General features: G+C 43.4%; 1 long non-coding RNA gene and 1 other non-coding gene across 2 annotated transcripts in view; both read right to left on the bottom strand.

Annotated features, from left to right (window-relative positions):
• Positions 1-22,748, bottom strand: part of LOC126992259 (uncharacterized) — a 95,767-nt gene extending 73,019 nt beyond the window's left edge. The window contains exon 1 of the long non-coding RNA XR_007746394.1: positions 22,610-22,748. This is a non-coding gene — a long non-coding RNA (uncharacterized LOC126992259). The remainder of the gene's footprint in view (positions 1-22,609) is intronic.
• A 149-nt stretch (positions 22,749-22,897) lies between these two features.
• Trnas-aga (transfer RNA serine (anticodon AGA)) lies at positions 22,898-22,979 on the bottom strand. Its single transcript has one exon. It is a non-coding gene; the product is annotated as a tRNA-Ser (tRNA).
• Between the last annotated feature and the right edge of the window lie 256 nt (positions 22,980-23,235).

Raw genomic sequence — 23,235 nt, 5'->3', positions numbered from 1 at the left:
GAGGAAAGAGGGAAGGATGGCATACAGAAGATAAGACTCCAATGTGTGTGTGTGTGTGTGTGTGTGTGTGTGTGTGTGTGTGTGTGTGTGTGTGTAGCAGGAGGTATTATTGCTACTCTAGAGAAGTGAATGGAGGAAGAGCAAGATGGTAGAGAGAGCAACCTCGGATGGAAAGGGTGTGTGGTGTTTGCAGGGGAAGGTATGTAGGAGAGGATATAATGAAGAGAGGGGAGAGAGAATCCATGCAGGAGGAGGAGGAGGAGGAGGAAAAAGAGGTTGTGCTGCTTTAGGGGAGTATAAGTAGGAGGAGAACGAGTATGGAACGAGAGAGAGCCAAGTAGGAATGAAAGGGGAATAGTCGGAGGGAAGGAAGGTATAAAATGAGGGAGGAAACTCAATGCCCGTGTGGGAGGACGCGCTGCTGCCGCTGTAGGGGAAGATAAAGAGGAGGAGGAGGAAGAGGAGGACGAAGAGGGTGGTGGCGGAGAGAGCAAAGTAGGAAGGCGTGCAGGGAAGGAAGGGTTGAAGGGTAAGTAAGAGATTGAGAGTGGGGAGAGTAAGCAGGGAAGGGAAGGGCGAAGTGAAGGGGAAGGCGCATGCAGGGAACAGCAAAAGGGGACGGAAGGGGAGAGGGAAGAAAGGAAAATCCATATGTAGTGAGTCACACGCGCAAGGAGGATGTTTTATAGGTGTTGGCGTACCTCTCAACCTCTACCAAAAGGAATGATATGCGCGTGTAGTACCTGGGGACCCCGAGACTAATTACATGCTTCCTGTCGCCGGTTGTTATGGGAGAAGTGATATTAGGAAGAAAAAAGGGTTACCGTATAAGAAGTAATCGTAACGGCTATACAAAGGTCATATTCCACAGAGTCTTAATGTAAATGTCAAGATGAAACACACACACACACACACACACACACACACACACACACACACACACACACACACACACACACACACACACACACACACACACACACAGATCCGCAAGCCTTTCCAACATATGTGAATAAATCCAGATATTATGATCCTGCCTTTCGCTAAACTGCGTAACATCTAGAGGCGGTTCTGAACGTATTCCTGTAATTCTAAATGCCTCTTTGACTCATGGCGATACGTAAGCTTTTCCTGACTAATCCTACCGTCTGAGCTCACACGAACAGCGGCCTGGATGACACTGTGGTATAAATTTCATTAAACCATTCTTGTCTGTTTTTCTTCCCTTTTTCCTCTATTCTCTTCATCCCTGTTCTCTGCCTACTTTCACATTTTTATTCAATTGCCTCATCTTTCCCGTCCTCTTTATTCACTTGCCTCCTCTATTTCATTACTAATCCATCTATATAGCATGGAACTATCTCGTCGTCTTGGGATACAGAGAGTGCAAGTTAATTACACGGTATCTCTGGTTGTTTATGCAGCTCTACCAATGTCCTGGGGAATATCTATCTGTCTATAATGGGAGCATACGCCATAGCTTTGTGTGGCCTCGGAGCACTGAGAAATGTTGTCCTTGCTAACTGTACGGTGAGAGAACCATTATGTAGCTTATCGTGTGTGTGTGTGTGTGTGTGTGTGTTATTTTTACTGCACCCACTCATCATCATCAGTCGTTATCAGTTCACTGCAGTACAAAGGCCTTTCCTGGCGTTTCCCACTTTCCCCTGCGTGATGTTAGTGCACTCCATCCTCCTCCGGCTGATGTTCTCGTACTTCATCACTCAGTAGGGCCAAGTTCAGTAGGGCAGTAAAAAGTGAAGCTAAGTTTGTCATAGAAAGCGTGGAGGTGCATACGCTGTAATAAAGTTAAGCTTCCTAGTTCAACGTTTATTTTATTTTTTACAATGGAGAAAGCAGCTCAGAGGCACACACAAAACAAAAAATAGCAAAACACACTTAGCACTACTCCTATAAAAGTAAACAGAAGAGTGGCGAGGAGAGAGTTCAGTTTCGGATGGAGAGGTGTTAGGTCCTTTACCCTAGAATGATTAGTTAATTCATTCCACGTTTATAATTATGCTATCCTTCAGGTAAATTTGACGGCTATAATGATGCTAATAATATCTAGTCCCAACATAAGCTTGATATATATTGATGTTTCATGGCACACGTTGTTTTAGTTGTTCAGTTATATAGGTGTAGGGAACTAGGTTGAAGTAAAGGAAGTTGCTGGCATACAAAAAACGAGACCAATATGTGTTTGTTTATTATTGATCTGAATGGGGTCGCGATCATGGATTCGGGTCACATCATGGGGGTCGCTACAGTAAATGGGACGCGATGAGTTACTGGCCCATGCATCCAGGCCTAACCCAGCCGCTCACCCCTGCAGAAGGCCACCAAACAACTTCTCATCCAGTATTTTTTTCCTTTAAGCTGTAGATTTTAGAGCCATTTTTTTCCCTTCTCGTTTTCTTACATGGGTCGTGTTTTTGTTCCTCCAATTGGACGCACCGAAGTGATTGATAATAATTGTATGTGAAGGACGAGGAGAAGTAATAATCGTAACGTGTCAAATATTAGATTGATGTGAAAGTTGCTTGCTTAAATATATACTAAGAGAAACCATGTTACTTGATTTATTATTCATTTATTTATTTATTTATTTATTTGGTTAAATTTGCTAATGTGCTTTCGGGAGCCGGTCATTTTTTTTTTATCTGCTTCTGCTTCTCTTCGTCTAGCTGTCTGTATATACCCGTGTCTGCTTGTTTGCCGCCTATACCTCTCTCTCTCTCTCTCTTTTTTCCAGTATTTTACTGTAGATATTTATATTTTCCTTTTTTTTTCTCATGGATTGTTTCCTCCTCCTCCTCCTCCTCCTCTTTCTCCTCCTCCTCCGTACAGCACCGTAAGCCTCCTGAGACTGTCAATCTTCCAACCCTTATTTTGTGGTCCTACCGTCACGCCGTGAGAAGATGACTGATTACATGTGTGTGTGTGTGTGTGTGTGTGTGTGTGTGTGTGTGTGTGTGTGTGTGTGTGTGTGTGTGTGTCTACTTTTGTAATGTGAAAAAGTAACATTGATAATAATTATAATAATAGCAATAATAATAATAATAATAATAATAATAATAATAATAATAAAAATAATAATATATTAATAATAATAATAATAATAATAATAATAATAATAATAATAATAAAAATAATAATATATTAATAATAATAATAATAATAATAATAATAATAATAATAATAATAATAATATTGATAATAATGATAATAATAATAATGAAGGTTTTCTTCCTCACAAAGACTTGACAGGTTTCTGGATGTGATATGAATACTTTTTCGGCGTGTGTGTGTGCGTGTGTGTGGGGGTTAGGTTGTCTAAAACTCCAGCATCTCCAAATATGTATATAAGATTCTCCTTTTTCTCATGAAAGCAAGAAAAGTTAATAATTCATGGTAAAAGTTTATTTGAAGCTGATCATGACTGTCTAGTTAACTGCGCACACACACACACACACACACACACACACACATTATATAAAAAAAAACCATAAATGCTGCTTCACGGGCTTTTTTTCCCTTTAGCTGCTTCCCTTCCTGTAAAAAAAAAAAAAAAAAACGGAGACTGGTTCTCATTTAATCTGCTATCTATTTTAAATTCTTCCCTATACGTGCTACCACTACCACCACTAACAACAACAACAACAACAACAACAACAACAACAATGACAACAACAGCAACACTTCTAATACTAACACCACCAACAAACAACCACCACCTCTACCACCAACAGTGCCACCTACCACTATCACTACCAACACTACCAACACTGGCACCACCACCGCCACTAACGCTAACGACACTACCACTAACAACTGTATCGCCACCAACACCACTACCACCACCACTGTTACCACCACTACCACCACTATTACCACCACCACCACCACTATTACCACCACCACCACCACTTCTACTACTACTACTACTACTACTGCTCACCACTACTACATCTCCAGCCACCCTCACCACCACCGCCACCACCACCACGTCACCCACCCCTCCACACCCACATAAAAACAGCACAACAAAAACTTTCCTTCTTTTTTGCTATTGATACATTTATTAATCCATTTACGAATACACACTATTTTTTTTTTTTACCAGTAGCTGGGTCATTGCTTCTCTCGACTTGCTGTTAAAGTAAAATTAAATGTTATGATGATTTTCAGTTGAGGAATGGCCAAGTATTATTAAAATCCTGACCATTAACATTCTCTTAAGTCGATGACATGAGCAGAAAATTGTAGCAAAAAATAAATAAAGCAGTGAAATAGGAAGAATCAATAAAATAAGAAGTACCAGTAAAAAGACACTATTACTTTTTACTCCGCCGCCGTCAATTTCAATACCAGTAACATAAAAGGAGAGAGAGGGGGAACAGAGATGTTGTAAGGAATTAAAGTAATAATATATATAAAAAAAAACGATGGATAGAAGCGTGCATTAAAATGAAGAGGGGAAAGGGAGAATTTTGAAACACGAAAACAAAGAGAAATAAAAAAAAAGAGAAAGGAGACGAAGTAAGAGGAGAACGAGGTGCAGCAGCAGGAGGAGGAGGAGAAGGAGGGAAGGAGGAGGAGGAGGAGGAGGAGGAGAATTTGAAGGAGAAAGGAAACAAGGAGCCGGCTCGAGAAGGGGAAAAGAGAGTATGACAGAATTACGAATGAGAGGAAGGGTGAGGGGAGGAAGCTAAATATGTGAGAAGGGGAAAGACAGAAGAGGAGAAGGAGGAGGAGGAGTTGAGGGAGAGTGCAGAAGAAGAGGAGGAGGTGTTAGAGGGGTTAGCAGTGGCGGAGGCAGAAAATGAGGAGGAGGAGGAGGAGGAGGAGAAAGAACGGTTAAACAAAGGCAAGTATTGAAGGGCGTTCTTGCTATTCCCCCTTAAGAAATAATAAAAGGGTGGTGGTGGTGGTGGGCAAGAAAAATACGAAAAACATAATGAAACAAAAATCTTATGTGCGTATAACATGATCCTTAATATCATTATCAGCACAGTAAACTAATGCAATAAGATAAAACAAAAGAATTACAGCGGAAATATAATTGCAACAGTTCCCCCTAAAAAAAAGTGAATAATGGAGATATAAACGAAATTAACATCAACAAAATAAAGAAACAATATCCATTTAGAGGAAACGAAAAACGAGAGAGAACATAAGTCCGTAAAGGAGGAAGATGAGGTGAAAGAAGAGGAAGAAGACGAGAAGGAGGAGGAGGAGGAGGAGGAGGAGGAGGTAGATATGGAGGAGGAAAATGGAAATGACTATTGGCAGTTTAACAAAGGAATCAATAGAAGCTGGTATTAGGCGAAGGGAGGGAAGGAAAAAAGAGGGTATATAGGAGAAAGGGAGAGGGAAAGAGGGGAGGAAGATGGAAAACTGCGCTGCGAGGGGCGAGGTGATGCTCAGGAGGAGGAGGAAGAGGCAGAGGAGGATGAAGGGAAGGAAAGAGACGAAGAGGGGATGAAAGGGTGTCGCGAAGAGGGATTGTCATGCATTCAGATTCCCTCTAGAGAAGGAAAACGGCTAGGACCTCTCTACACACACACACACACACACACACACACACACACACACACACACACACACACACACACACGGACGGATGCACTCACTCAATCAGTCGGTCAGTCCGTCAGTCACTCACTCTCACTCACTCACTCACTCACACACTCACTCACTCACACACTCACACACACACACACACACACACACACACACACACACACACACACACACACACACACACACACACACACACACACACACACACACACACACACACACACGGACGGATGGATGCACTCAATTAGTCACTCACTCACTCACTCACTCTGCATGACAGCGGTACCGAAACTTCACAATTCCTTATGTGGTACGAAAACTGAACGAGAGTTTGTAAGGAGCCCTCTCATAATTATCAGTGCAGACATTGGTAAACTTTTTTTTTAAGATTCTACTTTTTTAGATTTTTATTTAAAATTTTCACTTTTTATTTTTACTTTTTTTATTTTTCAGTTTTAATTTTTTAAAGAAACTTATTTTATTCCTCTCAACTGTATCAACAAATTCGCAGCACTCAAACGGTAACTCTAAAATTGATTCAGTGTTAGCCAAGATCTTTTCAGAAACATGAAATCTTTCACGATTCTTTGTTTTCTGCTTCTTGGTGAAGAAACCTATTATCATTATTATTATTATTATTATTATTATTATTATTATTATTATTATTATTCACTCACTCACTCTCACTCACTCACTTAAATAAAATAACTCGCACACACACACACACACACACACACACACACACACACACACACACACACACACACACACACACAGACTCTCTCTCTCTCTCTCTCTCTCTCTCTCTCTCTCTCTCTCTAATGAAAATCAATGCAAGTAGCTGAGTAGATAAACCTCATTCCAGACTCTTTTCAAAATAATAATCGATTCGTGTACCGATGAAAAAATATGTAATAGAAAATAGATCAATGTTTTCATAGCCAATATTCATTAGATAGATACATCCCGTTTTTTTCCCTTATGTTCGGAAGCTCCCTAATTAGTGTCACATTGTCTGCCGCTGACGTGATGCTGTACGATAATAGAAAGCAGCGCTCGAAAAACAGGCTCGCACAAGCTTACTCTAACTCAAGGTTTTTTTGGAAGTTCTTCAGACGGTAATCAGATGCCAGATTGTTAATTATCTGCCTTAAAAGCCTATTTCCCATTATCAATTTTGGTGCACGTCCTTTCATAATGATAATTTTTGTTCTGCTTCGTCATGTCTTAATTAACCTTATCATATTTTTTGTGTACCAAACTGTGGCAGAACTTTTGTCGAAATAATTATTCACGATATAAGTCAATTTGCAATAAGGGGCGAGTGATCAGGTAACGCGCATATATAACAACTGGCACCAAATCCTTTACTTTGGCGAGCAGTGGGAGCGGCGGGCGGCTCATTAATAGAGGAGCACAGGAAGAGGGGTTGAGAAACTGTGGCGTTCAAAAAGACTCCCTGGAGTAGTAACAATCGGTAAAATAGTACAAGTTTAGCTTCTTTTAAGCTAGCCATATAGCTGATTATATGCACCAGACGATTACAAGGGGTTTGACAATATCGCTTTCAAGACAGCCAATCAGTACAGAGATTCTAGATGATAGGTAGCATGCCAAAATCGGCGCTTTACTATGTGCTGGTCAACATCAGAAATTGAATCTACTGTGTTTGAGCTAAGAAAGGTATTATAATGTTATTAAACAGACTACCTAATTAGGTTTACCCGTCGACTAGCATAATCTAACCAAACCATATCAATTGATTTTGTGGACCAGGCCGTGACGAAAGGCTTTGACAAAATGATTGTGTCAGCCACTCTGTTTAGTGACAACAGGTCCAAAAATGTTAATAGAATAGTCGAACAAAGCAGAAAAAAAGATGGACTGTGACAGGAAGTGGTTTCCAGAAACTTCCTATAATCTCATCAAACCTGTTACTCGTATAGGTCAGATTATAATAATTTAAATTGAATTAATGAAAGTAGAGCCTTTAAGAATAGTTTATGTTGTTCTTTGCTGCAAATCATCGGGTCAGCGGTTCAAATCCCAGTGCACGAGACATCCAGCTGTCCATCACATGACATTGAATAAATCTGAGAAATGTATAAACAAAGACCTTCCACTACTCTCCCTACAGCTGTGGGTTGAAGGGTGCTTTGTGCTCCTATCTTCATCCACAGGGGTTAAGGGATTAAGGGCCCCTTTCACAGTACTTCGTTTGTTTTGATCGCTACCTATGGCGGCGATCGACGCTATAGTTTTCCACGTGAAACTGGCCTATGGGGTAGTGGCGGCTGCAGAGGAAGCGAGAGGTATTGAGTGTGTGTGGCAAGGTGCGGGGCTAGGCTAACCCCGCAGCCGCCACTACCCCATCGGCCAGTTTTACATGGATATACTATAGCGCGATCGCCGCCATTGGTAACGATCTAAACAAACAAAGTGACTGTGAAAGCGGCCCAAAGAGACGGAAATGAACACAGGCAATTAGGAGCTGGATGACTTCGTGTACCTTTTCCTCATTTGCCGCATGTGTGAAGGCAGAAGAGCGTCGCGACTGTCGAATAGGTCTGTCGTTTAGGTGGAGGAGAACCAGACAACCTACTTTTGGGGGGAGAAGCATGTGCGCACTATGGTCTGATTTACCATGTATGGAGGGGACACACACACACACACACATCACTCACTCACTCACTCACTCACTCACACTCTCTCTCTCTCTCTCTCTCTCTCTCTCTCTCTCTCTCTCTCTCTCTCTCTCTCTCTCTCTCTCTCTCTCTCTCTCTCTCTCTCTCTCTCTCTCTCTCTCTCTCTCTCTCTCTCTCTCTCTCTCTCTCTCATACCCCCTCCCTCCCTCCAACCCTCACTCCTCAACCCTCCGTCACAGAAGTCAAGTCAAGGAGTCCTATCACTAAACAAGGTGTGTGTCAGGTGAGGAAAATCAAGACGTGAACACCTGAGCCCGTTCACTAATCACGGGGCGAGGCACGGAAACACCTGCTCGTGCGTATCACCCTGCAATGAAAAGTAATAACAATAATATCAAGACTGGGAAAAAAATGTGTCTGCCCCACTGACCGTGACGAAGATACGAGTCGTGTGTGTGTTCGTGTTCGTGTGTGTGTGTGTGTGTGTGTTTATGAGAGAGAGAGAGAGAGAGAGAGTTTTTGTCTGTATATGTCTGTCTGTGTTTGTCTGTGTCTAAAATTTATGAGCGATAGAATAAGGAACGAACGAAAACCAGATATAATGTACACTTCACCAACCCTAAAGTAGCGTTTGCTGCAAGTCAGTTTTGTTATATTTCGTGTCCTGCGGTAGACTTTTTACTCTCTTGACTGCCTGTGTGCTACGCGTGATTGCAGGGAAGTCGAGTCGTTCCCACCAATTGTCATGATTATTCTCCGCATGTGAGTTGAGCGGTAAGCGTGCGCACTCATCGCTTACCTTCACACAGCTAGCCAGTCCAAACAGCCAAATGAAAACGCAGACGAGTAGTGTAGTGAGTATAAGTTGTACGCCTCGCTTACTCACTTACAGGTAGCCGGTCCGAAGAGGCAAGTGAAAAAGCAAAGTAGTTATTGTTAGGTGATTAACGTGCCTACGACCCCTCACTCACTCATGGCTAGCCTGTCCGATGAGCCAAAGGAAGAAGCATAAGAGTAGTGGTTAGGTGATCAACGTGCCTACAACCTCCTGACTCACTCATGGCTAGCCAGTCCGATGAGCCAAAGGAAGAAGCATGAGGGTAATGGTTAGGCGGTCAACGTGCCTACGACCCCACACTTACTCATGGTTAGCCAGTCCGATGAGCCAAAGGAAGAAGCATGAGAGTAGTGGTTAGGCGGTCAACGTGCCTACGACCCCTCACTCACTCATAGCTAGCCAGTCCGATGAGCCAAAGGAAGAAGCATGAGGGTAATGGTTAGGCGGTCAACGTGCCTACGACCCCTCACTCACTCATAGCTAGCCAGTCCGATGAGCCAAAGGAAGAAGCATGAGAGTAGTGGTTAGGTGATCAACGTGTGTAGGGTCGTATTTTAAAACATTTCGTCGCCCAAGTTCACGTATTTGACAATGCTTTCGTAGGAGTTGAGGGCATTTCCAGTAGTAGTTTTATGAGCCTGATGGTAGTTTGACCCTTCCTCAGCAGCATGAGTCTTAAGAAACCCTCATTAGAACCCGATTGATCCCCTCTTTGACCTTTAGAAATAGTTGCTGTGAGAATCGAAAGTGTCTTGTAATACCAACCTATGACTCCCTTTTACTCATGTGCTCTTATAATAGCCAATCCGAAGAGCCAAATGAAGAAGCAGGGGAGGAGGAAGAGTAGTGGTGATAATCAGTGCTTGAAAGTTATCTTTTTTTTTTTGTTACTATTTTTTTACAGTACAGGAAGCAGCTCAGAGGCAAAAAAAAAAAAAAAAAAAGAGTAAAGAAAACCCCCGCTAGGTGTAGCTCCAGTAAAAGAATTGAGTGGCCAGAAGAGAGGGTCGATTTGGGATGGAGAGGTGTCTTGATACTCTTGACCCTCTTGATACTATATTATTACCAGTTTCGTATGTCCTGTTTTTGTGCTTGATTTTTTGGGGGAGGTCTTTTTTGTCTTCATTTTTTTACCACTGGTCAGGAGTTCAGTTGTTCCCTTCCTTTCTTAGGTTCTGAACTTGTGAATTTCTGTCTTCGATTTACACTGAAATTACTTTTTACACTCGCTCTATTTTATTTCACTAGTATTTTGAAAAGTGAAGGAATAATTATGTGATTTCTCAGGTTTCATTATTTTGCAATGCTTAAGTGAGAGCAAAATCTTAGAATGATAAATTTGTTAGCGTAAGAAATGTTCGTGCAATTTTCCAGTGTTCCAATTTAATTCAGTGCTGAGGAGGGTGTGATATCTACCGCTGTGTGAGTTATAGCACGCGTTGTTTTAGTGTGACTTTTGTAGGTATGTAAGCCATCCTGTTCTCAGTTCCATGACTTTGCCGTAGCTTACCTCCCCACCCCCCCTACACACACCACCGCCACTGCCACGGGTAACAGCAGTGCGCGTATAATGACTGAAGCATCCGCGTGCGACCAAGACTTTACTGCTGTCTGTGGCTGGCTGGAGGGTGCTCGTTGAATGTTAATGGTTGTCGTTACTGCCATTAGGGCTGGTATTGTTATTATTATTATTATTATTATTATTATTATTATTATTATTATTATTATTATTATTATTATTATTATTGTCGTTGTTGTTATCATAATTATTTTTTCTACTACTACTACTACTACTACTACTACTTATACTACTTATACTACTTAAACTACTACTATTACTACTACTACTACTACTACTACTACTACTACTACTACTACTACTACTACTACTACTACTAATAATAATAATAATAATAATAATAATAATAATAATAATAATAATACAACTAATATTAATTAAACTATTCTTTTCGTTATTCTTGTCTATTTATTTTGTCGTCTCTTATTCACTACGAACACAATATACTACTTAACAATCTTTTAAGAACTTCATAATAATCGTGATGAGGAATTCAGGAAGACTGTAATATAATATAGCAATCGCTTCACCTTCCACTGGCATGACGTGTGTATTATTATTATTATTATTATTATTATTATTATTATTATTATTATTATTAGTAGTAGTAGTAGTAGTAGTAGTAGTAGTAGTTTTTGTAGGGGTAGTTTTTGCGGTAGTGGTGTTGGAGTTCTGGTGATGATAGTTAAAAAAAAACTCATAACGGGTCACCTTCGTCACTTCATTGCTGCCCTTTACTCCCCTAGGCTGCGACAGGTTTCATGGTGACATTTACTTGGAATTTATGAGGAGGAGAATTTATTTGATTTTCTTCTTTTCTCTTTATTGTGTGTGTTTGCACTTAGCGCCAAAAGAAAAGGAGAAAAGCAATGTTTTTTTTTGTGTGTGTGCGTGTTTGTTATTTAGAGAGAGAGAGAGAGAGAGAGAGAGAGAGAGAGAGAGAGAGAGAGAGAGAGAGAGAGAGAGAGAGAGAGAGAGAGAGAGAGGGGGGGGGGGGGAATAAAAAAGTCTCTGTGTATGCGTGCGTGGGTGCGTATTCAGATAAAAGAAGAAAAAAAATGACACCACTTCTTTACCACCGAACACTACTGACACATTCCTAACCAAAAAAAAAAAAAAAAAAAAAAAAATCATTGTCCAGTAATTTATCATAAAGGAGCTCATTTACCAACTTTAGTGCATTGCTAAAGAAATAAATAAAAATGTTAAAATGTGAATTCAAGATGGCGCTGGACGACTCAAGGTTAATTAATCAGCTGCTAATGACAAAGCGGGTGTGTGAGGCTTAATTAACACGAGTCGTCTTTCCCGCCAAACCTCGCACCCTCGCCATTCATTGTATCCCCTAACACGCCTTTCCTTCACCTGTACAGTGTTTTGCTGGATGGCTGTTTAGTACGAGAGTAAAACTTCATTAATCCTTTGGTATCAATATTAAAATCCATTCATCACTTTTTGTATTCTCTCTCTCTCTCTCTCTCTCTCTCTCTCTCTCTCTCTCTCTCTCTCTCTCTCTCTCTCTCTCTCTCTCTCTCTCTCTCTCTCTCTCTCTCTCTCTCTCTCAAGTGATTTTCCTCCTTTGTCGGTTACTTTTTAAATGTAGGAAAAAAATTATGATTGGAAGTCTAAATTACATGTTTCACAGACCTTGAGTGGTTGCATATGTAGAGAGAGAGAGAGAGAGAGAGAGAGAGAGAGAGAGAGAGAGAGAGAGAGAGAGAGAGAGATTGTAGTTTCCCTTCATCCATCTCTGATTTTTTCATTCCTTCTCTTTTCTTCTCTTTCAATTTTCTTCCACCTCTTACGCCCTTCCTACCACCCTCTTAACCCACCACTACCACCACCTCCACCTCCAACACCACCACCACCACAACCACCACCACCACTGCCTAACGGGACTACCACCTGAGGACGCAATAAGTCAGTGTCCTGGTCTTCTGCCATGGGAACATCTCTTCTCTCATATGTGTGTGTGTGTGTGTGTGTGTGTGTGTGTGTGTGTGTGTGTGTGTGTGTGTGTGTGTGTGTGTGTGTGTGTGTGTGTGTCTCCTCCATCATTCCCTTCTCTGGTCATCTTCCATCCCTCACTACATCCACTGTGGGAAGAAAGGATGGATGCGGTTGTGCTCGTGTGTGTGTGTGTGTGTGTGTGTGTGTGTGAGAGAGAGAGAGAGAGAGAGAGAGAGAGAGAGAGAGAGAGATTTTCCCCATTCAAGCAGGTAATATCATCACCATCCTCAGGAGGTTTTTATAGTGATACTGCTGCTGATTATAAGCAGGTGAAGACAGTGGATACAACGAAAATCTCTCTCTCTCTCTCTCTCTCTCTCTCTCTCTCTCTCTCTCTCTCTCTCTCTCTCTCTCTCTCTCTCTCTCTCTCTCTCTCTCTCTCTCTCTCTCTCTCTCTCCTCTCCTTCTCTCCCCCTCCCACCTCCCGCCTAAAAACGGACAGGCCAGGTCACACAAGGGGTGAAGGGGCTAGGAGGAGCCATTCTCTTACCTGGGGAAACTGGTTTGGCGCACACCTGACATAGGGCGGCTACAGAGGCCCGGCACGTAGGCCCGCGTATTCCCAGAGGCTCTCGGCTCTCTCAACAAATATTTCTAAAGGTCGCAAATGAGATCACTCGAATTCTCATGAGTATTTCTTCAGGTTTATTGTAAAGAAGCTTTGTCCTAATATAACCACTAGACTCATAAAACTACCCATGAAAATACCCACCTACGTCTTTTAGGAAAGTCTTATAAAATGTGGGTGTGTAAGCCCGAAATGTTTGAGAATTTAGCACGTATAATTTTCCTCCTTGCTTGAGCTATACGGTAGGAAGGAGGGTGATAGAGAGGAGAGGAGTGAGGGAAAAGAAGAAGAGAAGGAGGAAACAGAGATCGAAGGCTTGGGAGGCCGGGAAAAGAAGGAAGTCAAATGAGAAATGTGGGGAAAATGGAGGGATGGAAGATAATTATATAGGAAGAGGATGTTTGTGAGTGCAGGAGAGAAGACTGATAGGCATGCTGGGAAGGTGTGAGAGGAGGCCTTAGGGATGAAGGAGAAACGGAGATTTTGACGAAGAGAAGGTAAAAGAAAATGGAAGGGAAAGAATCTAAGGAGAGGAAGGAGGAACGTTTGGCATAGAGGAAATAAAATGAAGGCAGGGAAGATGAAGTTTGTGGAAATATTTGAGGAGGAAAAGAGAAGGAAGGAAAGACGTAAAATGCTAAGGTGAACGGAAAAGGGAGAAAAAGACAATGAGAAGGAAAACAGGAGGAAAGGAGGTTAGGAAGTCACTCTTTGTTTAGTTTGTCTCTTTCCTCAAATTTTAGCTTTCCGTGTAAATCTTCCAGCTCTTCTTCCTTCCTACATGAATTTCGACTTTCTTGTTTCATTGTTGAAGGTTTCTTTTTACCACAATACCGGTTATCACTCCAATGAGACGGAGATGAGCTCTGAGGTCCCGCGCGGCTATAAAGTATCTCCCCAGTTTTGCCTTTACCTGACTCCATTTTGACAATATTCTCTCTCTCTCTCTCTCTCTCTCTCTCTCTCTCTCTCTCTCTCTCTCTCTCTCTCTCTCTCTCTCTCTCTCTCTCTCTCTCTCTCTCTCTCTCTCTCTCTCTCTCTCTCAGAAAAGTTTATAATAGGGACCAAGAGAGAGAGAGAGAGAGAGAGAGAGAGAGAGAGAGAGAGAGAGAGAGAGAGAGAGAGAGAGAGAGAGAGAGAGAGAGAGAGAGAGAGAGAGAAGGCAATCGATGTAATCTCTCGATGTGCCATTTAAAGACCTCGGGAGTAAAAAAAAATAAAAGCCTTTGCACGTAACCAAACAGATGCGACGCGAATGTTGATCAGCCTGCAAAGAAAACGTGGGGATGAAATAATAGCTCCACTGGTCTTCCTCCTCCTCCTCCTCTTCCTCCTCCTCCTCCTCCTCTTCCTCCTTCTAAGCTTTTTTGTATTCTTACCTCTTCTGTTCCCCTTCAATTCTTTTTTTTTATACTCTTTTCCTGCTTCCGGTTTCAGTTCTTTTCTTGTTTTTGTTATATTTTTTCTTGTTTCTATTACGTCGTCATTGTCATGGTCGAGTAGATTAAATCACCATAGCGGGCATACTCGTAATGTGCCAATATAGGCTTCCTTTTGTCTACCTTTCAATGTTTCCATGTTTCTATCTGTTCATCATCATCATTGTCTTCTTCACCATCTACCTCCTCTTCCTCCTCACCATCATTAGTCTTTTCATCCTCCTCTTTCTCCACCTCACATCTACCAGTCTTCTTTTTCCTTCTCCTCCTCTTCTCCCTCCCTCCACCTTCTCTCTTCCTCCTTGTAGGACGGCCATGTTCTTTTAGGTTCTTTTTTTTTTCGTTATAAATATTTTTTTTTTTAACTTTTTTACCAGCACAAGAAACACCTCGGTCGCCTCCTTCATTGGTATTCCTCCGGCGCCTCTCGACATAAAGCTCTCGCAGTAAAATGTCAGACAACAAACAGTATAATATTCCAGTCTTTAACCCTTCAGAGTCTCTTGTTTTTGTGTTATTTTTTTATTTTTTTGGCTACACCCGATTTTTGTTCCCATCACGCTGCTTCCTGGCTCAGATTTTTTTCAACCTTATTTCCATTTTTGTCATTTATATAAAACAGACTACTCCCATATTCACGTCCTTTTCGGGTCATTATTTTTTTTCATATTTTTATCCGTTTTTTATATGTTTAATTGTTTGTCTCCTATTACGTAAGTGCCAGCTGTAGAATCGCATGTTAAGAAGAGTTTGCTATTGTGTGGATTGTCGGTGAACTGTAAGGAATGTGAAATGATGTTGCCTTCCACGCCCTGGTTAAGGAAAGGAAAGGTGGACCAGGGTTGGGTGTGTTGGGGCTAGGAGGGGGTGGTGGAATTGAGTGAGTGAGCATTGTGAGGGGGGGTGAGGGTTCGTGTTATCCAAGGACATGAATGAAGACACCAATCAAACACACACACACACACACACACACACACACACACACACACACACACACACACACACACACACACACACACACACACACACACACACACACGCACAGTCTCTCTCTCTCTCTCTCTCTCTCTCTCTCTCTCTCTCTCTCTCTCTCTCTCTCTCTCTCTCTCTCTCTCTCTCTCTCTCTCTCTCTCTCTCTCTCTCTCTCTCTCTCTCTCTCTCTCTGTCTGTCTGTCTGTCTATCTATTAAGCTCCATTAGTCAAGAGCCGTAGATAAAGACAAGGTACTCCCCAAGTTGCCGCTCTGTCGCCGTGAGCATGAGCAGCAAGATGTTATCTGGAGATCTCGTGGCCAAACTTTCCCTTTCTACGACTCATCATCAGACTCCTTCGTTCAAACAAGTAACTGTAGAGTGAATATTCCGAGATGCACCGAAGAGACTTCGTTCACCTGATACCTAACCTTTTCCACTCAATTCCATTTATGTTCCATTCATTTTTTACTACGCAGCTTTTTTATTATATATATATATATATATATATATATATATATATATATATATATATATATATATATATATATATATATATATATATATATAGTGTGTGTGTGTGTGTGTGTGTGTGTGTGTGTGTGTGTGTGTGTGTGTGTGTGTTTTGGGTCACTGATGTTTTTGCTTCTAATTTTTTCCGTTACACATTCCATCCTTCCACTTCTTCCTTTCTCCCCCTCTTTCCCTACTACCCTGTACTTCCACTCTCATGACTTGTCTTCCTAAACACTCCTTTTATAATTGATGTTTTTGTCTCATTCATGTCTTCCTTTACACAATCCATACTTACACCTGTCCCCTCTCTCCATACTAACCTGTACTTCTATTTTCGCTGTCTTTCAATATAGTCCTTCCTCTCTCCTCATCACGTGTCCTTACCCTCTCAGTCTTGCTTCTATTACTTCTTTCCCTGGCGCTTCCGTGGCTCTCTCTGTTCCGAGGATGTTAACGTGTCTTATTTTACCCTCTCTAGGTACCACGAAAAATCCATCGCTACATCCGCATATCGACTACATTTCTTGTGTTGTATCTATTAATAATAATCACAGTTAAATCAACTTGAAGATATGATAATTACGCAGCCCAAACACGATCACCATAGGACTAACTAATAATCTTATTTGATCACCTTAGGAGGGAAAAAAAAAAATATCCAGAAAATGTTCATTAACTTCTGTTTTCACCTAGGTTTACTTACGCATATCTTAAGACTAGTTTCCTTTATATACAATAGAACGTTGGAAACTCAGTGATTCCTACAACATTCCACAGACCTTTTAGACTTTCCCCGCTCACATATTTTATCTGCTCCTCCAGAAAAGAAAAAAATCGTTTACCTTTATTTTCCTCAGGATCTTCGGCACTCACAAATGCCAACGAGTGTAGGCCTAATGAAAAAAATATTTGAAACTCGGTAAGAAATATCCCTTAAAGCCGTTGGATATATATTTTAGCGCTTCTTTTCTCTCTTTACTTCTCCATCTTTTTTTTTTCGTTCTATCACCCTTCCTCCTCAACGCCCCACTTCACCGCACATCATCTATCCCTCCTCAACGCCCCACTTCACCGCACATCACCTATCCCTCCTCAACGCCCCACTTCACCGCACATCACCTATCCCCTCCTCAACGCCCCACTTCACCGCACATCATCTATCCCTCCTCAACGCCCCACTTCACCGCACATCATCTATCCCTCCTCAACGCCCCACTTCACCGCACATCATCTATCCCTCCTCAACGCCCCACTTCACCGCACATCACCTATCCCTCCTCAACGCCCCACTTCACCGCATCACCTATCCTCCTCAACGCCCCACTTCACCGCACATCATCTATCCCTCCTCAACGCCCCACTTCACCGCACATCACCTATCCCTCCTCAACGCCCCACTTCACCGCACATCATCTATCCCTCCTCAACGCCCCACTTCACCGCACATCACCTATCCCCTCCTCAACGCCCCACTTCACCGCACATCATCTATCCCTCCTCAACGCCCCACTTCACCGCACATCACCTATCCCCTCCTCAACGCCCCACTTCACCGCACATCATCTATCCCTCCTCAACGCCCCTCTTCACCTCACATGATCTATCCCTCCTCAACGCCCCACTTCACCGCACATCATCTATCCCTCCTCAACGCCCCACTTCACCGCACATCACCTATCCTCCTCAACGCCCCACTTCACCGCACATCACCTATCCCTCCTCAACGCCCCACTTCACCGCACATCATCTATCCCTCCTCAACGCCCCACTTCACCGCACATCATTATTCCCTCCTCAACGCCCCACTTCACCGCACATCATCTATCCCTCCTCAACGCCCCACTTCACCACATCACCTATCCCTCCTCAACGTCCCACTTCACCGTACATCACCTATCCTCCTCAACGCCCCACTTCACCGCACATCACCCTATCCCTCCTCAACGCCCCACTTCACCGCACATCACCTATCCCCTCCTCAACGCCCCACTTCACCGAACATCACCTATCCCTCCTCAACGCCCCAATTCACCCAACATCACCTATCCTCCTCCACGCCCCACTTCACCGCACATCATCTATCCCTCCTCAACGCCCCACTTCACCGCACATCACCTATCCCTCCTCAACGCCCCACTTCACCGCACATCACCTATCCCTCCTCAACGCCCCACTTCACCGCACATCACCTATCCCTCCTCAACGCCCCACTTCACCTCACATCACCTATCCCTCCTCAACGCCCCACTTCACCGTACATCACCTATCCCCTCCTCAACGCCCCACTTCACCGCACATCACCTATCCCTCCTCAACGCCCCACTTCACCGCACATCACCTATCCCCTCCTCAACGCCCCACTTCACCGCACATCACCTATCCCCTCCTCAACGCCCCACTTCACCGTACATCACCTATCCCTCCTCAACGCCCCACTTCACCGTACATCACCTCCCCTCCTCAACGCCCCACTTCACCGTACATCACCTATCCCCTCCTCAACGCCCCACTTCACCGTACATCACCTATCCCTCCTCAACGCCCCACTTCACCGTACATCACCTATCCCTCCTCAACGCCCCACTTCACCGTACATCACCTATCCCCTCCTCAACGCCCCACTTCACCGCACATCACCTATCCCTCCTCAACGCCCCACTTCACCGTACATCACCTATCCCCTCCTCCACGCCCCACTTCCCCCCCCATCACCTAGCCCACCTCAACCCCCCAATTCACCGCACATCACCTATCCCTCCTCAACGCCCCACTTCACCGCACATCACCTATCCCCTCCTCAACGCCCCACTTCACCGCACATCACCTATCCCCTCCTCAACGTCTCACTTCACCGTACATCACCTATCCCCTCCTCAACGTCCCACTTCACTGCACATCATTCTCTTCCTTCCCAAGTTTTTTTTTTCCCCATTTTATTTTTATTCCGCTCGCCTCTTAACGCGTGGCCTGCTAGGTGCCGCACTCCTGCACTGGCCATGCTTAGAATTATAATCAAACGCATGTCTTGTGTGTGTGTGTGTGTGTGTGTGTGTGTGTGTGTGTGTGTGTGTGTGTAATTTTCTATATACCTCCCATATTTTACCTCGAGTCGACTAGCTTTGTAATCATAATCATTTTAATATATAACTAGATTATTACTTCGTCTCCTTTATAAGTTGACCTTGATATCACGTCACTTATCAAGGGCCCTTACACACACACGGAGCCGTATCGTTGTTCACTATCGATTTCTTATAATATACCTACTTGTTATTCAGTGTTTCTTTGAACCCTCCTCTCTCCTTCCTACTTTCTCCCTAGACACACACACACACACACACACACACACACACACACACACACACGCGGAGCTATATTACTGTTGTTCAATATATCATTACCGTTCTTACTTTTACTAATGATCTTGTTAATCGATGTTCTTTGATCTTTCTCTCTCTTTCCTTTCCCTTCCCTCAAACACCCACACCCACCCACCCACCCACCCACCCACACACACACACACACACACACACACACACACACACACACTCACACACACACACACACACACACACACACCACGACCATTAATTCCATCTCACAAATACCATCACCGGTCCCCCATTAGTGTCATTAAATTCCATGACGTACCATTACTATGAATCTATTTTATTTGTGTGTATAATTCCCTTCCCCCTCCACCCTTCCTCCCCGCCCCCCACTCCGCCCCCGCCTCAACCCCTACCCCCTTCCATTACACCGCCGAAACATAAATCCGTGTTTGCGCTCATTAATTTGAGTCGTTTCCTCGTAAATAGCATTCAATCACATTATTTAGACGATTTCTTATGGGAGTTTGAAGCGCGTCATGCGAACAGAACGAATGAGAATGGCCTCGCTTATGGACGCTTATTATCCTATTCCTCTGGCAGTTACTTCAGGTTTTAATGTCGGTTGCCTGCACCATTTCCCTGGTACACCTTGTTAAGAGCCACAGTGGACCAGACATGCAGCCGGGCAGGTAGGCAGGTGGGCAGGTGGGTGGGTAAACAGGTGGGAGGGTAAGTAGGGATGAAGGGAGTGCTGGCTGGCTGACTGTCTGGCTGGATGGTTGGCTGGTTGGCGAGGAAGGATAATAAAACTGCATCTCTCTTTCTAGGTAGAGATATATGCCAGCTGTTTTGTTTCTAGTCCAGGTGGGTGGGTACGTATATGAAGTAGTGGCTGGCAGAGTGGTTGGTTACCTGTTGACGAAGGATAATGTAACTGCAACTCGTTCTTTCTAGGTAGAGGTGTATATGGCAGCCTTTTTATTTCCAGCTCCGCGCGATGACGGTGATTATTGTGACGGCGAGAATGACTGACTTGCATCGCTATTAGTGTGATGGCAGGCGACGGGCTGTGTGGCGTGAGGGATGGTTAGAATGACGGCGTGGCGTGTGTGTGTGTGTGTGTGTGTGTGTGTGTGTGTGTGTGTGTGTGTGTGTGTGTTCGGATCAGGTGACGCAAAAAAACTCACCCATCTGCCTACTTACCTACCTACTTACCTCAAGTTTACCTGCTTCTACCTACTTATCTGTTAACCTGCTCACCCAAATGCCTATATTATTATTTTTTTTTTATCTTCCTGCTCGCATAACAACCAACCTACCTACCTACCTACTTACGTATCAATTCATCAGCCTATCTTGACCTACTAACAGACTGCCATACTTTGTCTCCTTACACCTACCGCTGCTCTAGTTTAGATAACGGTAAGGAGTCATAATTTCGCAAAGTAGCTGCACTACGAATTGGGTGTGCAAGTAGAAGCATGGACTCAAGGCGGTTTTTTGTCCATGTATTTCCCGCAGATCCAGTGAGCTTCGGTGCGATTTTTAGTTGCAGTTGCGAAGTTAGTGACCTGCTGTTGAAGGTGAAGAGAAAGCTACTGTAATAAAAAAAAAGCGAAAAAAACAACAACGATAGATTAAGATGCCTTGAGAGTGTCCGCGCCTTAAAAGAGAGAAGACTTTGGGAGAACGCCATAAGCAAACTCTCATGACGTTCCTTGTATACTCACCCATTTGTCATGTTTTACTTTATCGTCCTTTGTCTCCCTTTATACCGAGCGATGCGTTACGGACAACTCTTTTTCCAGTTTGCTTTGCCCTTGATTTGTCTTTTGTAGGTACCAAATGAAAGGTATAAAGTATGCAGTGTTTTCTTTAGTGTTTTGAGGTGACCTGATTTTCCTCCTCTTCTTAGTTTTTGTTGGAGGCGCGAGGTCATGTGATAGGGATGGGGATAGGATGAGGAAAAGAGTTGTAATTCTGAGGCAGGCAGACAATCCATTATCTTTTATGTGCTATCTATTATCTTTTATAGAGTTTAGGAGTAAGCATCAACACAAACAGGATTTTAGTGTTAGTAAAACGAAAACAAGAACTTGCTTCACTTAGCCGCCTATTAAGTACCCAGAGGCAGGCAGTGTGTTTGATAATATAGTGTCAAAGAACGAACATTGACATGAAGACTTAGAACGTTAAAAGGAGGAAATAAAAAAAAGGATGCAGGGACAGGGAATGTGTTTAATATTGTAGTGTTGAAGAATAAACATCAACATAAAGACTTAAAAAGTGAAGAAAAAAAACTTGCTTCAACCCCATTAAAAAAAATGAAACGGCTACTAAACACAAAGGTATAATAAAAAGTAATATCGGTGCTAAACTCCACATTAGACCCAAGTGCCATACCATCACACCAGCGCGGGAATAATAATAATAACCGTAAAGAAAATCAATACAACTGATTATAGAGAAAAATGCGTCATTATATAATTCAGCTTAACAGACTGCCTCCTGGAAACCCTGCAATGCGTGTTTACGGCAGCCTGAGGGAGGAGGGAGGGGGGGGGGGCGAGCAGGTCAGGTACACAGGCAGGTAAGGTAAGGGGGGAAAGGGGGACGAGGAGAAAAAGAGGTGAATGTGTAGGTAATTATGGTAAGGGGAAAGGGGGGAAGAGAGAGTGGAAGGGAGGGAGAGGGGGTGTACCGGGGGTGATTGAAAGAGAAGACGGGAAAGGAAGAAGAGGAGGAGGAGGAGGAGGAGGTGTCGTGTAGCTAAGGGGAAAGAAGAGGAAGGAAGAGAGAGAGAGAGAGGAGAGGGATAGACTGATGGACGGACAAGCGCCCAGGTAAGATAAGAGGACGACGGGGTAATGGTTGAAGGTGGATGGAAAGGGAGAGGTTGAGGGGGGAGAGGTTTTGAACAGGTAGCTAAGAGAAGGAGAAAGTGAAGAAAGGAGAGGGTTAGATGGAAGGAAGAGATTTAAGGGAAGAAAAGGCAGATTGATGTTGGGAAGGGAAAGGAGAAGGAAGGAGCTGATTGAAACAAAAGAGGAAAGAGAGGAAGACTGGTAGGCAGAGTGAACCAGGTGTGTCCTAGGCATGCTTCCCTGTGTGTGTAATTCGCTTACCTCTATCGTCTTGAACGGAGCTTCAAATTAATGTCCCCTGGGTGTAAAGGACTTGGGTTTTAACCTTTGAGTTTCATGGCTTTGGCGCTGCCAGTCCACCTCCCCCGGTGGGGGGGACAACTCTCGGCTGCTGCGCGGTGCCACACAGTCAGGTGGACCTGTGGCACAGGTGTAACTGCCCATCCGTCTTCACTCCTGGGAATGCGTCCGGAGTCTCTTGTTTGTAACCCCAGTGTATCAACCACTGCTCTGCGGATCACTGTAAAATATAAAAACAACACTTAATTGCGCAGTGAGTAGGATTCGAACCTACGCGGGAAGATCCCATCTGATTTCTAGTCAGACGCCTTAACCACTCGGCCATCACTGCTTAGTAACATTTACCTTCTAGTTTTATTACTAGTAAGCAGTGACCGACAGGGACCTTTTTTTATCATTTCCTTCTAGTCAGAGGCACGGTGAGGAGGTACTTTTCATTTGTGAAGGTGAATTAGGTAAGGCTTGGACTAGTCTGGTCTTGCCAGGTTACGTTTGGTTTGGTTAGGTCAGGTTAGACCGAATTAATCGAAGTTTGGTTGAGTTTGAACAGGTGCGTTTGGATGGGGTGGGTCAAGACCTTATCTAAC

This window comes from Eriocheir sinensis, unplaced genomic scaffold, assembly GCF_024679095.1.
Source record: "Eriocheir sinensis breed Jianghai 21 unplaced genomic scaffold, ASM2467909v1 Scaffold429, whole genome shotgun sequence".
In the NCBI taxonomy this organism is placed as follows: Eukaryota; Metazoa; Arthropoda; class Malacostraca; order Decapoda; family Varunidae; genus Eriocheir; species Eriocheir sinensis.
Note: the sequence above shows the minus strand (reverse complement) of the source record. Positions and strands in the feature narration are given on the sequence as shown.